This window comes from Pithys albifrons, chromosome 3 (assembly GCF_047495875.1).
Source record: "Pithys albifrons albifrons isolate INPA30051 chromosome 3, PitAlb_v1, whole genome shotgun sequence".
NCBI lineage: Eukaryota > Metazoa > Chordata > Aves > Passeriformes > Thamnophilidae > Pithys > Pithys albifrons.
This window is the reverse complement of record NC_092460.1, coordinates 29,149,130-29,166,818: the sequence shown is the minus strand read 5'-3', so window position 1 is coordinate 29,166,818 and position 17,689 is coordinate 29,149,130.

Genomic DNA, 17,689 nt, shown 5'->3' with positions numbered 1-17,689 from the left:
AAAACTACATACATATCATATGAATCATATCTGGAGAACTGATGATTTGTATATCTACTCTTGGTATTTAAAACAGTTAATCTATAGTATAGAATGGCCTTGACAACATTTATGTTTTCATCCTCTCAAAAAATTATTCTCTGTTCATTTCAGTTGTGAGTGGCTGTTTTCCACAGATACCGAATACTAAATTTCTCTCTACTGATTGTGTGTCAGTATCTTAAAAACCTGCAGTCCTTTCCATACTAGGGACTTACACAGAGCCATCTATTGGGAAACTTATGTTGGGAACTTAGTAACACTAAGTTGTCTCAACAATAATAGAGACAGCTTTGAATATCAGTCCAGACCTGATGCACTCTCTGGAAATGTCTCTATTATTCCCATGATTTTACAGAAAACACAGAGAACTTAAGCTCTAAATTTAGACACTTAATTTTAAGTGCCTTAAATGGGGTGAGAACATGCTTAAAATCCTTAACTTCTGTTAAAAATGTTCTCCATTCCCACCTTTATTTCTTTGAAATTCTTTATTAGTGGAAGAAACATGTCTGTACACCATGAACTCTGTGGTTTATGATATCAAATTTGAAACTGGCTGTAATATCACTTCAGGTAAATTTTATTTGAGGATTCAGGACACATAGGATGCCAAGCAGACTTTTTCACCTGCCTGTAAACAAAACAAATCTTTATGGACAAGTTGTAACAGCTGAAAGAATAAAAAACATTCCCCTCCCCAAAAAACCAAAGATTTTATTATTAAAACAGCCAGTATTTCTGGTAGCTGAGAGTCTTCATAAGTATGTTTCTATGTTGTTTCAAAAGACCTCCAGTCCCAGCAGCTTTTTCAGGAGGAACAGCACCTAGGAATCTGTTTTCAGTCCCCTACTATCAATGCATATTACATTGTAAGGGTCAACTTTCTTTCACCTCATTTGTTTGGTTGTACTCTGCCATTGCAGGATTTACTCTGTAGTTCGGGATGAGTAAGCAGGTGAAGACATCATTTATTTTTCATCATGAATATACATCATCATGTCTGATTTTTTTAACTGAGTCTTTTTGACTGGGACATTTTATGCGCAGTCCTGATTTGTGAGAAATTCTCCTTTTTTGCTGCCTGGCCTCACCATGTTACAGGATTCAACTTGGTCAAATATAATTTGTAGGTTTGATTCTTTTCTCTGCAGAAAAGTATAATTTGAGCTGTAAAAATGCAAGACATAACACTTATCTCTTCTTTCCCTTCTTTACAAAGGTGAATCAAATTGTCAAAGACTATCATTACACTTCATGGTCTCAAATTGTTAATGAAGCATCACTGTATTTTCAATAACCTGCACTGACATTAGATAGAAAACACCTGTAATTTCCTTCTCAGAGAAATATTTAACTTCTGTATAGTACCAGTGAAAGTCTTGTTCATTTACTTTGCCATTTCTCTTAGGAAGTTATTATTACTGTAGTGCCATTTTGGGACCTTTTAAAGTGGTTTTATTTTGTTTGTTTTCTTTTGGCTTCACCTTTTCTCCTGTGTTCCCATTTATTTTTTATATTTTATAGAATTCCACTAACCAGCTGGAAGCCATATAAACATTGACTGCAATGAAACATATATCCTATTTTTAATGGCATCTGAGAGCCTATTTTCAGGAACCCCTCTGCACTGGTGGTCTGGAATACAAAAACACGAGACCTTCTTCCCACCACACCACTGTGACATACAGAGGATGAGATTGTTTATGAACATAAAAAAGAGCACATTATGTTAGGATACCTTCCTGATAAAGCCTGAACCATTTAACCCTTACCCACAGAGAGGACAGGAATTTGTTCACTTACTAAGTACTGTTGACAAGAAGCTCTGCCAATTAGACATTTTGGGAGATCTCAGACTAGCTAGGCATAGCACATTTGGAGACCAGTCTGCCTACAGTGGAAAGGGGAGACATAGTGGCCACCATCTGATTGAATAACGTCTGCACAAAGAAAGAAACAGGAGCTGCTATTCTGACAGATTTAGCAAGCACTGGGGCAGCACAACTAGCTGTGGCTGTCAGCAGCAATTTCCATGGAAACCCCCTCAGAATCAAAAGATGCTGCTACTCCTGTTTGAGCATCAAATATTCTTCAGACTAACTACAAGAAGAATTGTTTCTCAAAGAGCAGTTCCAACTGGTTGAGTGAAAACAGATATTACTTGGAAGGACAGCTGACAAAGTCCTGGGTTTGGAAGTTCTTAAAAATGATTTAAGTACCAGTTCTAGACATGGATGAAGACAGTACTGTGGGGTGATAGCCCTGATAACCTCTTGATGGTTTAAGGGAAACACCTCAGCCCCTGGAGGGGTGCTCTCAGGAACCACTGTCAGTGGACAAAGAGACTCCAGTGTCCCCCTGAAAGTGGTTAAGTCATATTGATGGGATTACTGAAGAATGGAGTGTTATGGAATTGACATGGCCCTTCTTTGCCACACCCTATGACACCCTTTGGAAACCCAAGGAGCCACCCCTCAGGCATCTGTCTATCACCCCAAAATATTGACTATCATCACTCAACCTACCTAAAGAAAAAGGGTATAACAAGAGATTGGATATGAACGAAAACTGGGGAGAAAACTTCCACCATCTCCAGGAGGGCAACCTACAAGCTATTCTGTCTCACCTCACCCCACTGGACATTGCAGGAGTGAGCAACCAATTCCTACTCTGTTTTCCTGTGCCATACTAATTATAATTTGCTGTAATTCACCAGGTGTATATGTGTTAGTGGGAAGTGGCTCTATTCTTCCTGTTGCTTTTGCTCTGGGTTACTGAGCGTGTCTAAATGTGATGTTGAGCTGTTGTGTTTCTGGTTAGTAATCTTCTGTTAGTTAAGTTTGTCATGGAGGGTATACTGCTGGAGTAGCCTGTAGAATGTGTATTGTGCCAGTTTCTTTTGGGGTTTTTGTCATCAATACAATCCTGCAGCTAAATGTTGTCATTGACTAAGCAATCTATATAGTCATTGTCACATACTTGTATTAGTAAAAGTTATTTCAGTAGCTGATACAGAGAAAGTTATTTTTCTTGCTATTAAGTGTGGTCCATAAACTGAGGACCAAAGACCTTTCCAGGCAGTGTGCTGTCCAGTGTTGTCTCTTTAGGTGAGATGCAGGCAGGTTGATCTGGGTTATATAAAGCTTTGATGTTCTGGGATGCTTATTGCTTATACCTTCTCCCTGGCTAAAGTGCAGCCCTCACAGGAAGGTCAAAAATCTTTCCAGCCTGTGTTCTGTCCATTGTCTGACAGGCAGTGCTGGGCTCCCAAAGTTTTGATTGTTCCAAGGACGCTTATACCAAATAACTTTATATTAATACAAGTGGGATAAGAAATCTTTGCATTTCTGCCCCTCCTTTTCACGTGGCAAGTACCTAAAGGGAATTTACAAGAAAGATACAGAGAGGCTTTTTACAATGGCGTATAGTGGTAGGACAGGTGGAAATGGCTTCAACCAGAAAAAGAATAGGTTTAGATCAGATGTTAACAAGAAATTCTTTGCTGTGAGGATGATGAGACACTGGAACAGGTTGCCCAGAGGAGTTGTGGATGCCCCTTTCCTGGAAGTGTTCAAGGCCAGGTTGGATGGGGCTCTGAGCAGCCTGATCGAGTGAAAGGTGTCAGTACCCGTGACAGAAGGATTGGAACAAGATGATCTTTAAAGTCTCTTCCAACCAAAACCATTCTATGATTCTATCATTCCACATCTCACACTATAGCTGTTTCTTTTGCTGCAGAGCAAGAAGCTAAAAGTAGGGCAGTTTACAAGAAATGAAAATAATTTTTGGTTCCCTAACTAAATGACTCTTTACCCTGTCAACCTTCACATGGCATGTGACAAAGCAAAATATTTAACATACACCTAAGGAAATAGCAAGATTAAATCTCTTATTAATAAGGTAAGAAATTTAAATTACATGTCCAGACCTTCCCATTGACAGTATAAGTAAACTCCTTTCTGAGATTAGTAAGATAAAACTGATTAGGCCTAATGAGTTTCCAGCAGACTCAGTCTCCTTAATTGATCTCTCGTGTAACAAGATATTTCACTGAATGAAATTATCTCCTGTGTATGCAAATATGTTTAATATGACCAACTGTGCTCACTGAAATGCTTAATGCTTTGAAATTCAGACAGTACCATGAAATTAATTTTTTTTTATAAAGACACCAATGGAACCTTAAGGCAGACTTTTTATACACATATGAGAAAGGGTGGCTACTACTGTATCTGAATCAAAAATTTCTAATATCTCACAAAATAATGGATGTGACAAGAGAAAAAAATCCATCTAAGGAAGCCAGCTAAAATCCTAAAACAGTACCTGCAAAAGAGTTCACTAGAATTAATACACAAAAGCAGAAGTCAAATCTTAAACCATCCCACTGCTATTAATCACTTCAGCCTTCTCTGCTATATACTCAGATTCACTGCTATGAGCACAAGTCCATAGGAATGAACATTTTTCTTACCATAAGTTCAGGATTGTTGAATGAAGAGTCCGATTCAACTCTAAGGAGGTGGAAAAGAAATCGAAAGGTGTTTAATTGAGTCTGAGGCATCTATCCTCACCTTGAGAGAGGAAAACATGCAAGAGGAAATGCAACAAGGATAATCTGGGGAGCTACAGGCTGGTGAATCTAACGTCAGATTTTGGTAAGATCATGAAGTAACTTCTTGTGTAAAACATTTGCAGGCATATGAAGGACAAGAAAGTGGCTTGGGGCAGCCAGGATAGATTTAGCAATAGAAAGAACAACTGATCAGCTTGATTTGTTTTCCATGAGTAGAGGACTTGATCTATGGGCAAGTAGACAGAGCAGCAGATGATATTTCCCCTGGTTCCAGGAAGAGTCTCAGCATGGAATTCCATGATGGTAAGTTGAAGAACCATATTTTAGAAAGATGGAGTAGAAAGTGAATGGAGAACTGCTGGTTTGTTTGCCTAAATGGCTAATGGTCAGGTTCAAAGTCCAACTGGCAACTGGGGACCAGTGGCACCTCTTGGTAGTTGACACTGGCACTGATACTATTTAAATTCTTCATTGATTACTAAAAGCATCAAATACCCACTGAATGAGCTGGCAAACAAGAGGAAATTGGGGGAGTGGTTGAAATGCTGGATAGTAGGACTGCCATTTTGAGGGGTCTGAAGACATGAGTCAACAGGAATCTTGTGAGTATCACAAAAACAAATGAAAGTCCTGCACAAGGCTTGTAATAACTCCACAGAATGCAGTAAACTGGGTGCTGGATAGCTACATGGAAACTATGAAGGAAAGGACTAGGGAGTTTTGGTGAACAAGATGACCATTAATCACCAGTGTGCGTCTGTGGTGCCAGAAGCTACAAATTGGATTTTATTAACAGGATCAGAGACAACAGGTGGAGGAAGAGATTAATCCCTTCTTGTTTGTGTAGCACACTTTTTTGGTACAAGACATTATGCTGGTTAAAAGCTGTGAGAGTGTTAAAAAATGGTGAGCTAGATGAATAACAAAAGTGTTTTTCCAAAGAAATTATTCAATAGAAAACTCTCTATTAATTTAAACACTTTTCATGTATGAGATCCTTTTATTTTTGGTGGGTTAGGAGAGATTCTAACAAAAAAGGGAGAAGGAGATTTTATTATAGAACCTCAGAAAATGGGTCATAAGGCATGTGTGTTCACACAGAAACTCAGGAAATTTGCAAATGCTTTGGTGCATCTGCTGTTTTGACAGGTGTCTGGGCCAGGAAACAGAAGCCTCCTCTGATAGGAGAGCCTCTCAGCATGGACATGAAAGAAGACATGAAAGCTGTAAAAATAAACTCCAGTTATATATACTTCAGATCTTTCAATGCTATATGGAAATGTCTCCTTTCAAAGTTTTAATCTTTCCAAGAGAAGCAGTTGATCAATCACCTACAACATGATCAGCTCCTGGATCTCTGGATTGCATCTGATGTTTAGTGAAGTCAGTGTCAGGATTCATCAGTGCTCTTAGAGGGGGTACCAACTTTTACAATATTATTTTCCCTGAATAGTACTATTTTCTCTAATGGCTCGATTACTGATTTTCAGATATATAGCCTAGGACATTAGATTCTTTCTCACTGATCCTATTAGTATCTTTTATACTCCATCCTTTCAAGAGATATTGGTTATATACTCCTTTGTTAATTTATCTCTGAACACTATATAATCTGGGATCACAGTCAGGGTTTGGTAGTGTACCAAGAAGCAATTGAAACAGTCAGGAAACAGGATAAGATTGAGATAGGAGGACCTTTTATAAACACCAGTGAGCAGCTTGGTGTTGCAATCACCTGCCCTGATCTCGGTAAATGCTTTCTGTGTCTAGCAAATGCCAACAGATGTTCTGGATTATATGTTAATACAGTTAATGCCCTTCAGCACCAGAAGAAGGGGGATAGTAGAAACAAAGGTGACACCTATTCATAAAATAACATTTAGTGGAGTTTACTCACAAAACACAGTAGCAACTGCAATTCTGTTCCATGGCAAAGATGGCACCATTTTTTCATCCCCATTCAGATTTTGGATTCAGTACCTTTCTAGCAGTGCACAGCTGAAGGTGGAGCATGAGTCCATAGCTCTTATGAACACTGTAACTGGCACAAGAAGAAATCCATGCGGCCTTTTCCTCCCCTCTCCCATGGGCCAGCTCAAGTCTTTGGCTCAGTGATCTGAACTGAAGACCTGAGCTAGTTTAACACCTTGTTTGTTGTACTGTTTCTTGTTCAGAGGAGTTGACAGCACATAGACAGAGAATTTTAAAGGTATTGGTGAAAAAAAGGGTTTAGACATAAGGTGAAGATCCATCCCCTGTTTCACATGAAGTCTGGAAGTTAAAAAATGAGGATAATTTGCAGCATATTTCACTCCTTTCTACGTGCCAAGCCATAACATAAAATCTCAGGATTCCCAAAGCCAATTTGTAGAGGAAAAAAATGGTGGATCAGGCAAATATACCTAATATTTTTAGAGAACCAAATTCTGTAAAGGCATAAAATTACTGCAGTTGATACATTTAGAGTCTTAACACTTCCAATGTAGTCCTTGTTATATTCCTGGGAGTAAAAAACATTAAAACATCAATTACACAAGGAAATAGAAAAGCTATAGAAAATTTTTACTCCAATTCCATTAGAAATAAGTTAGAAAATAGAATTTCTATATGGATTTGGCAATATTTAACAGGTCTTCTCTCTCTGTTCATTACGTCCATGAGTGATGGCAGTCATTAGTACTTCCCAGCATAACAATATGTCTCCAAGTATATATATCTATTTTTACATATTGAATTTTTATCCTGACGTTCCACAAGAAAGAGTTCTCCTCACAAGCAAATGTTGCTGCTTTCTTTCCTCTGCCTGTTTTTCACCCCTTGACTGAGCTTCTAGTCTATACAGAGTGTTTGTTGAAATGCACATTTTGTGAACCTTCAGTTCTAAGGAAAAACCTGTTACTCTGTCAACTCTTTCTGCTATGACTGTGATGCATTTGCCACAAATTTTAATGAAGCTAAGCTCAACTGTTCTTAACTTTAATTTTAACTTATCTTCTTAACTTCTTAACTTTAACTGATCTTAAAAGCAGAGGATCTGTTAGCATGGTATTAGACAGGACAGTCCATAGACAGAGGTTGATTTAGCCTTATGTAATTTTAGATATTTAAGCAAAGACTCTGCTTATCAAAAATTCCTTTCAGAGCTGTTTAGAGCTTTAGATTCTTGGTGGATTAAATAAATGTTTTGCAGGTTCCTTTCTCTTTGCATTGACTGCAAAGGAGAAATTTAAATTCATAGGTCTCTCACCTAGTATGGGGAAAAGAAGAGGATTATGGGCCAAAGAGTGATCTTACTTTAACTTATTGGTCAGTATTTTAAAGACTCAACTGTTGTCCTCCAGTTCCTAAATGAAATTGAGCTATTCTTAGAATACCAGTAGTGGTATTATGGTAGATTTCCAACTTTGGGAAATACCAAGTAGCAAGATTTTTTAAATCCCTTTGAGAAAGCTATGACTTTTCCTCAGGAAAAAAAAACAACTGAATTTTATCTATTATTCATTAAAAAAAGAAGAAAGAAAAAAAAAGAAAAAATGAAAGATGAGAGAGAGGAAGAAAAAATTAATAGCTGTAAAAACATTCTGGCAAAATATATGGGCTGGGTTGGACAGAAATTGTTTATTAAGTCAGTAGCCTCCAAACAGTTTCATGTATTATTCCTGCTCCCAATGTGTTATTAAGATGACTTTTCTGAAAGGAAAATCATTGAAATTGATATTAGAAAAACAGCAGCTCAGAACAATAACTAGCAGTTAAGCTACTGGGTTCTGAGTAAAGATTTTTAATTCTCCATAAGCTCTTCTCAAATTTCTCTTAATATGGCCAAAGACATCCACAAATTGGAAAAGCTTCAGCTAATAGAACATGGCTTATGGGCTTAGCATGAGAAAGAGCCAGCACAGCGTCACAAAGTCCCCTCAGGGCACTCTCAGAAAAGCCTGAGGTGACCAAAGACAGTGGCTTCTCAGGTGCTCTTGTCTTTAATAGGTAAATTCAATATTAGTTCATCATCCCCCTAAGAGTGGTAGCTGTATTGCTCAAAAAGCCCAGGGGTTTTATTATAAAGTGGTTTTCTAGTGGAGCCACATATGATAAAAATTATCTTCTTACATGCACAAACAATAAACCATGGTTTCTACATATCACTGGGTTTGTGAGTGTTGTGTTTAACAAAGAAACACAGGATATGTTGAATTTTGGAGGACTCTAAATGACCTTGCAGAGACTTGTTTCAGTTTAACAGCTGTGCAGCTCTATTGTCAAGGGAACTATTGTGCTACTATTGTTAAACAATTTAATTTTTCAGTCCAGATAAGGTATTATCTAGTAATGGACACTGTTACACAGACAGGGTAATTTATATTATAAATGGTGACAATAATTTCTATCTGTGAGGCATTTGTACATCATGCACACATTGCACTCTCACAGGATTAAGTATGCTCTCTGTTCCAAACCCAACATAATTTATGACATGGGCCTTCTTTTGTTCTATTCAGCTCTATTTTGCTCCCTTCCTCTTCAGAAGACACTCGCATCTTTTCTTTTGTGTTGGTTCTTCCCTCCTAGTTTTTCTAAGTTTGTCTTTTAATTTGCATGAATTATTTCAATATAATGAAAAAGAGATGAAGAAAAACAACTGTTGTGAAGCAAAGACATCTAATGATTTCCACAGAACAGAGTAATTGTGGCTCAATTTCTTTTTCTGTGGAAATGCTCTGGCATCAGATACCATCCTGAACTGCCACCTACTGCCTGGTGTGTTTGTGCTTTGGTTGAAAGCATTCATTGTGGCAAATGTAGTTTAATCCTGCAAGGCCTCAATCCTGCTGAGTTCTCTTGGCAATGAGTTATCCAAAGTTCCCCGTAGGGCAGGAAGCTAAACCCCTGTGTCAACAAGAGGAAAACAAGGATGTGCATACAGTTACCATTTGTACTCCCACTGTTTCAACAGAAAACTCATGTCATCCAAAGGTAAAGACAAAATTGAATTCAGATGAGGAAGCAGGACTCAACCAGGGTGGTAATTTTAACCACATATATGGGATCTTCTTGACACAATAGCTCAGAGTGGGGTCAGCCACTGCACTCATCTCTATTTAAAAGTGCATAAAGCATAGACAATACACATTTTTAGCTCTGACCCTCTCCCTATATTCCTCTGACAAGGGACACACTCTCTGTAGCCCAAGGCTTAGCTCCAATGCAGCCCAGCTACAAAATCTGGGGATAAATGCCAGAGCAATGTTGTATTGTGAGAAAGGGATCTGAGGAAGTTCATAAAGCCATGCAGGGTAAAGAAGTTCAAAGTGTGAACTCATAGCAGGTTCAGGGTCTGAGAGAAAATATGCCAACATGGAGATTTGGTGAGTAAAATCATAAAAGAAAATATGGGGGCAATAAGACAGCAAAATAGCAATATCAAGGGTTGGTGCCTCTGTCTTGACCATTGCCCATGCTGCAAACACTAGTGGGCTTCTTATTAGGGCCTCTGAGCACATAAATGCTTAGACTAAATATTTGGTAAGTGTAGCTATTTGTTGTATGTATTAGCTAACAAATTACTCCTTTGGTCTTTGGTGTGAAGCACTTGAACATATGGTAAAATTTACCTGAACAAAATGATCGAGGGAGAGCTAAAACAATGATATTGAAAAGAACTTTGTCACTTTTATTTTTTCCCTTTGGAAAATCACTATCAGCTTCTGTTTTCTGTACTAAGCTCTGACTGGTGAGATGGGAATAAAACCAACAGAGGGGAAAAAAATAAACTGACACATTTCACTATAGTGATTTGTTTTATTTTTCTACAATGTGACAAAAAAAAAGATAATTTCTCTTCCACCATATTTGCAGTCTTCTATATTTCTGAAATATTCTTCATTGTCCTTATCTGGATCTAAAACTCCTAAAGCTGATACGGAGTTCATGGATAGGAACAAAGATTCGAGTGTGGAAGCGCATACTCTATGTAGAAATAGGAGAAATATAATGAAATGATACCTACAAAGGCATTCTTCCAGCCAGTGGAGGAAAATGTGTGAATTCATGAATCTTTGAAATTAATTTATCTTTGAAAAGTCTGTGAAATTTAAAGGAAAATAAAATTATTTTTTGCATAATTTCTATCTTTATTTATTTTAAAGAACTGTGAGTTGAGCAAAGCCAAATCTTATTTAACCCTCAGAAGCCCTTCAGAAAGATGGCAGCTAAGCTCTGAAGAACTTATTTAACATTCAGAATATTTTCATTATAAAAGCATTTGTTTTATTTATCTTTTTGCGTAGGAGCAATATGGCAGAGGTAGACAGAGGTGGGAGACAAAAAGAAAATCATCTTGTTTGGATGAACCTTTGAAATTTCTTAGGCTGAGTTGTGGAAGATAATAAAAAATGCTACCTCATAAAATGTATAGAGAGAAAATGTAAAGTATATTGCATGTCCAGTTTACTGTAGCTGAATATACGATGGAGCAGATGTGCTTTAGGATAAAATTGTACACTTACTGTCTGCTCTGAATGCAGGCAATGCAAATGGAAATATTAAAATATAATAATGTCTCCATTAAAAAGTCAGATGAAAGAAAACCTGTCTGCAGCTATTTTCTTCTCAGGTCTTTATGTGGTCTGACATTTCTAGCCAGACTAGAAGGAAGCAGCTGCACCACGTTGGGAGCTACACTAACAGAGATTGCTCTCCTGTAGAGCTGAGACATCAGGAAAATCTTCTTAACATTTCTGGCATGAAACAGAGACCTTTGCTAAGATCCCTTTACAGCCTAGGCAGAGAAGAAAGAAGAAGCTGACCCCATGCAGGCTTTTTTAAACAGTTTTGAAATACTCTTTGCACTCCTATGTTTCAGCTTTCACACTGGAAACAATACACTCAGATCTTTGATTTTAACACCTCTGATATGCTGGGCATACTTGAAGCCTCCTCACCTACGGTAACAGGTTTTACAACTCACCTCAGCACCTCTTGTTTTCTTTCATGTCTCCTCCATGCCCAGGAGCCTTTCCAATTCTAGAAATATCATGAAACCACTGCATATGTTAGAGCTGGGCAGAAGAGAAAAGGCAGTTTTGTGAACTCCTTGTTAAAAAGGTACCCAGCAGTTTAACTCTCCCATGATTTCATTCAGCTCCCAGGAAAAAGCATGCCATAGGGTGGATGCAGGGTCTGACCCAATCACTTTGAGCAGGCAATAGATAAAATATAGATACAGAAACAGTCAGATCACATGGGAGAATCACCTCACTCAGAAGCCCTTGAAAGTGTGGTGAGATCATATCCTGGTTTTCTCTTTCTCACCTGTCTGTGTAGGGTATGACGAGATTTACCAGAGTCTCTTTATATTTGGCTGTTGCCTAGAAGTAATATCAGTGCATTAAGTTCTGTTTGTAGTTAGCATAACCCAACCTCATAGGCAGTATCCCACTAACAGGAAAGCTTTACATGATCTTTATGAATACCCTCTGATGGTACAATGTGCTTTTCAATGCCAAAAAACCAATTTGATCCTACAAAGACTGCCCTTTTTGCATGACTCCAGTGCTATAGGTTTTATGTGCTTTAACACAAACATTTCTGAAGTAGAAGCCTTTGAGGAATGAATGCAGAACACCATATTTCCTGGGTTTGGGTCTTTCTGTTCCTCCACAAAAGTAACTCTGGTGAATTACATGAGCAAGCTGTGCCTTGCATGCAAAGAAATACAGTTCAGACTTTTTCACAAGGCTAAAGGTATCAACATGACATCATTCTCATACCACTTGCAAATAAGACACAATTATGTAATTTTGAGATTTAAAGTAGACCTGGAATAATATAATAAGTTTACTTCCCTTAGAAATGATTCTAGGGATTTTGTAGCAAGAATTGAATATGAAGCTGTAGGGGTTTTTTCACTGCTATAATATTCTGTATCACTCCTTATTGTCAGATGAGTATTTTGCAGAAATTTCTTTCTCCAGAAAGTGCAATATCCTGAGACTGCTTTAAGATGCTTTGTTGTTGGATTTTTAAATGAAGATGTACAGAGAAAACACTTTTTGAAAACAATACACTACAAATTTAAAATCAATGTTTTCCTTGATTGCATATCTACCCAGGAGAAAAGTTCTAGTTCATTTACAGGCTATTAGGTTTAAAACAGAAATGACTGGATGAAATTCAGTGAGTCAGATGAAGTGGTAAGTCAGAATAGATAATGCTTATGGCTTAAAATCTGTTCAACTGTTCAGAAGGAAAAAACCCAAACCCTGGTAACCTACATAGATATGTAACACAGCAGTTTATTTTGTTTTTCTGAAAGGAAAGAGCGAAAGCTCCTGATGCAGTGCTTGAGGCTCTTAGTAGCAATTTTGGTTAACAACAATGGTTATGCTTTATTGACACCAATTCTAACAATGTAAAAGGCAGTTTGTTGCCCTAGCCAGTTCTCTTAACAGGTCAGCATCTTTTTTTCCTCATCTTGTCAAAAATTCACTGCTTGAATTTCCCAGGCTCCCACATTAGCAACACCTCAGCATGATGTCTGCTACCTTTTCTCTCACTCAGAGCATGTCAGGATATTTGCCTGACTGACAGGTTTAATTATGAGTAGCTGGAGTATGATAGGATCAAGTACACAAAGGTGACAAAGAGAAATGAGATCTGGAGTGGATTATTGGTGGCCTTCAGCACCACTAAAGTAAAGTTCTTGAGGTGTTAGACTGTGAAACAAAGTTTTTTCCTTGTAGACAATTTTCAGAAGTGTTATGATTTCAATCAGGGAACCGTTTTAATAAATAATAATGAGTATTTTAACTGAGACATTAACATTTATTCCCCCACAATTCCCTATCCTTGGCATTGATAAACTTCTCATCAGTACCAAGTATCACTGTGCCTCTAATCTAACACTGAAAAAAAAAATTCTTCTTTGTAAGATGATATGGGAAAGAACTTTGGGGGGGGGGGGGGGGGGGTGGAGGGGAGTGGGGTGTGATTTGAGATCCTTTTTTTCAGGGAGTGTTTTCTACAGTGTACTACAGTGAACAAGAATTCTGCAGCATCCAGCAAGACCTCACCTGAGTTCCATTTAGACATGCCCTGTCACACACTCACAGGACAGGACTGTGAATCACTCCATACTCTCACATGGGACATAGGGAGGCTGCTCCGAATTACAGCCTCTAACCCAAAACAGTGCAGAACTTCTATAGTCTCCTCAGAAACCTGTTCCCACAAGAAGGATTCAGGAACAGGTGAAGGTAGAAATGAAAGCCAGACCCAACTCTTCTTTCCCAGCTTTCTGTCTCTAACTGTGGCTGGAAGATGCATTGGGAAGAATATGGCATGAAAGCAAAAAAAAAGAGTAGTTATTCCTGAATATTGGCTTTGTTTGGGGAACTGAGAACTTACAGGATTTAGATGAATTTGTCTAACTTTTAAATGTGCTAATACTTCCTATACCCATGATGTTCTAGAAAAAACATTCCAAAATTGAAAATTCACCATTGAAAAAAGAATTTACTTGTTAATAAATTTTGAGAGAGATCAGAGGACTTTTTAGTACTTCTGTTTTGAGTGTCAAATCTCCCTTCAGCTGTTTGCAAGCTGAAAAGTCCTAATCTATTTATCCTCTCTTCATATCTCATCATACATATTGTCCTTCTCTTCACCTTTTTTTATGCCTACTATATCCTTCTTGAGTGACTACACTAAATGATCAAGATATGGAAATACATGGCACTATGATATTTCCCAAGCATTTTGTTTGATCACAATTTTGTTTCCCTAAACTTACCCTTATGTTGGTATTTATGTATTTGCTTTTTCCTGTGAAAATTACCTTATATTTGTTAATGCTGAATTTAATTTCTCATTTCACATCTCTATATTTCAATATCATAGACCATCCAGAATAACTTTAGGCAGATTTAATTTTTCCTGTTCAGACTAATTTTGTGTCAGCAGCAAATTTTATCATCTCACTAATTTGCCTTTCTTTCAAATCATTTATGAATACAAGGAAAAGCACAAGCTGTAGAAAAGACTCTTGAGTGAAAATATCAATGGCAACCCATTTATTTACATTTGAAGTAGCTTTTCAAAAGTTCAGTAATTGAATTGAAATTCAATTATACTATATTAACCAAGGCCTTTTATTGCTTGTTTTTTAAATATTTCAAAGGATCTAACAGAACTGTGATGCATAACAAAAATGTTGATTTTACCCTGGTTTGTACTTAACAGGAAACTATTCCTGTTTTATTATCATGTCTGCCAGTTTTCATACTGCAGAAACCAGATTTACTGAGATATATTTTTGTGTAATCACCCTTAAAAACTGGCTTACTCTTCTCTGTCTTCTGATCAAAGCCTTACTTTAAATGTTAGATATATGCTTTACTAACAATTTTAACAGTTATTCTCAATTGTATAAGATTGTTCTAAATATCCCTTTGGCTGATCTTTCCTTTTGTAAAAGGTTCTCAGACTTGTTCTTGAATGCAGGAGCCTTTATTAAACCTCTCCTCTGAAAACTGGGGCAATACATCAAAATTTATTTTTTCCCCTCCTTTTACACTTTGATAATTTTCTATCCTGATTGATTCTCAGCTTTGATGCATTTTAAAAGATTCCTATTACATTTTTATGCCTTTAGCAGGTTTCTTTTCAAGGACATTGTTGACCCACCTGGCTGCCATTCTATGTGTCATGTGCTGCCTTCTATTCTTTTAGTGCATTTCTTATTTGGACAACAAAGGGAACACAAATACTTATTTTTCCTCTGAATCAACCATTGTCTGGGTGTATGATGGAGTACACTACACTGGACTCTTGGAAGAAATTTCTTTATAAAAAAGGGATGGGCGTTTGGGAGACAGAGTTCTTTGAAGAAAAGGACTCCTTGTGGGCAACTGCCCCCCCTGAAATGGTACAAATCCACACCATTCTCAGCTCTTCCACACATTGGGGAATATAATTTGTTTTAAACTGTAGGTATAACCTTTCAGTAGAGATGTTAAATACTGCATGAAATATGAACTGCTGAGCCTAAAATTTCAACTTCTAAACTCATGGATTAGAACTGAATCCTTAAAGAAAGCATGTAAAAGTCTCCATTAAACTGACAGTCATATTTGTTATTAAATTCCCTAGCTTTGTCATGAAAAGTGGTTTTTGTGGGTGATATTTTTGGAGAAAGCATGATTTAGTCAAGCAGTGGTAGTCACTGAAACAACTTCAACTGGGCACAGCAACAGTAGAAGGAACACATTTAAAGCAGGATGGGGAAACATTCCTCTTGACTCTTCTGACTTATCACAGCAGAAACCATGTGGATTCTGTCCAAACTGGTCATGGTCTTTTCAGTTTACTTTTCACTCTTGAATCTTCCCCTTTTCAGTTTAATTTCTTTTATATTTTGTATTTGTACTCATCCCCAAATACCAAGACCAGAGACCAAAGTCAACCCTCCAGGGCTTGGTGAAATTTCACTCCTTTTTCAGTTTTCAACATCAGGTATTCTGTATGTAATAAAATGCCAGAATAGCACTTCATATTTCTAAAACACTTGTAAGCACTTTACTCAATTTTTAAATTATATTTAAACTTACCTGTATGTGGAATTGATAGAAATTGAAGCAGTTGAGATTTCATGATCACTTAGTGCCAATTATTTTATTGTACTGTCTTTTTCCCAATTCCAAAATCAGAAAATTATCACATGAATTTCTTTTTCCCAGCTACACAAAAATCTTCAAATGTCTATTTTCAGAAATTCATAGCTCATATTCTCTGTTTTCAACAGGATTTGCTTAGCAGATGCATTCAAACAGCCTGTGCAACAAAGATCTTCACTTCCCTCCCTGTTTACTCATTCTCTCAGGTTGCTGCAAATCACAGCATATGAGGTCATGGTCACATTTCCAGGGCTGATGGATCACCTCCTGAATGGAACACTCAAACTGCCTGCTTCTGTGATACAAGCCATCTATGCTGAGGGCTGGAAATGCCACCTGCAGAGACTGATGGTGTTCTGTAATCGCTGCAAAACACAACTCATGTGCTACATCGTCAAATATCCTACTAGCTGATGAACTGCTGTCTTGGATATGTCCTGGGAAATGGCCAGGGGAAGGTCATATGTAGAAAATTGCTCCTTTGGCTTAGAAATCAGTTAAAATAGTAAAGGCATCCTCTGGTGATTTAACCCTGGCAGGCAGCTCAACGCCACACTGCCCCTCACTCATGCCCTCCACCCAGGGGGATGAGGGAGAGAAGAGAAAGAGCAAATATGAGGAAGGTCGTGGGTCAAGATAACGACAGTTTAATAAGTGAAACAAAGTGGCACAAACAAGCAAAGCAAAATAAGGAATTTACTTTTTCTCATCAGCAGGCAGGTGTTTAGCCATCCCCAGGAAAGTAGGATCCCATCACACAGTACTTGGGAAGACAAATGCCAATACCTGAATGTCCTCTCTTTCTTTTCCCCATACTTATTGATGTTATATGGCATGGGATAAGCCTTGGGTCAGTTGGGGTCAGTTGTCCTGGCTATGTCCCCTTCCAAGCTCTTGCCTACCCCCAGCCCACTCAGTGTAAGGCCAGCAGGACAAACAGAAGTTCTTGGTGCTGTATGAGCACTGTTCAGTGACAGCTAAAACACACGTGTGTTACCAACACTGTTTTGGCCATAAATCCAAGACACAGCATCACATGAGCTTCTATCAAGAAAATTAAACCTATCCCAGCAAAAGCCCAGTACAATCTCCACCCCTTCTTCCATAGAGAGTGTGGGACCAGAACATGATGTTAAGAGTTTAAGAAGGTGCAATTAAGATTAAAGGCAGTTCAGAAAGACTATCAGCTGTTCTTCTGACTCTTTCTACAATATCTGACAAATATATTTTCAATTAATAACTCTCACATTTAAGAGAATATCTGAAAAATTTTTGCAAACTGAGCTGCAGGTGACTAGACCTGCTGACAGATTGCTTTGAAAGGCACCTGTAGGAATCAGATTCCCCTCTGGTGCATTTTCATTTTACAGGCAAAAGGTCTTTCCTATAGTTGGACTTG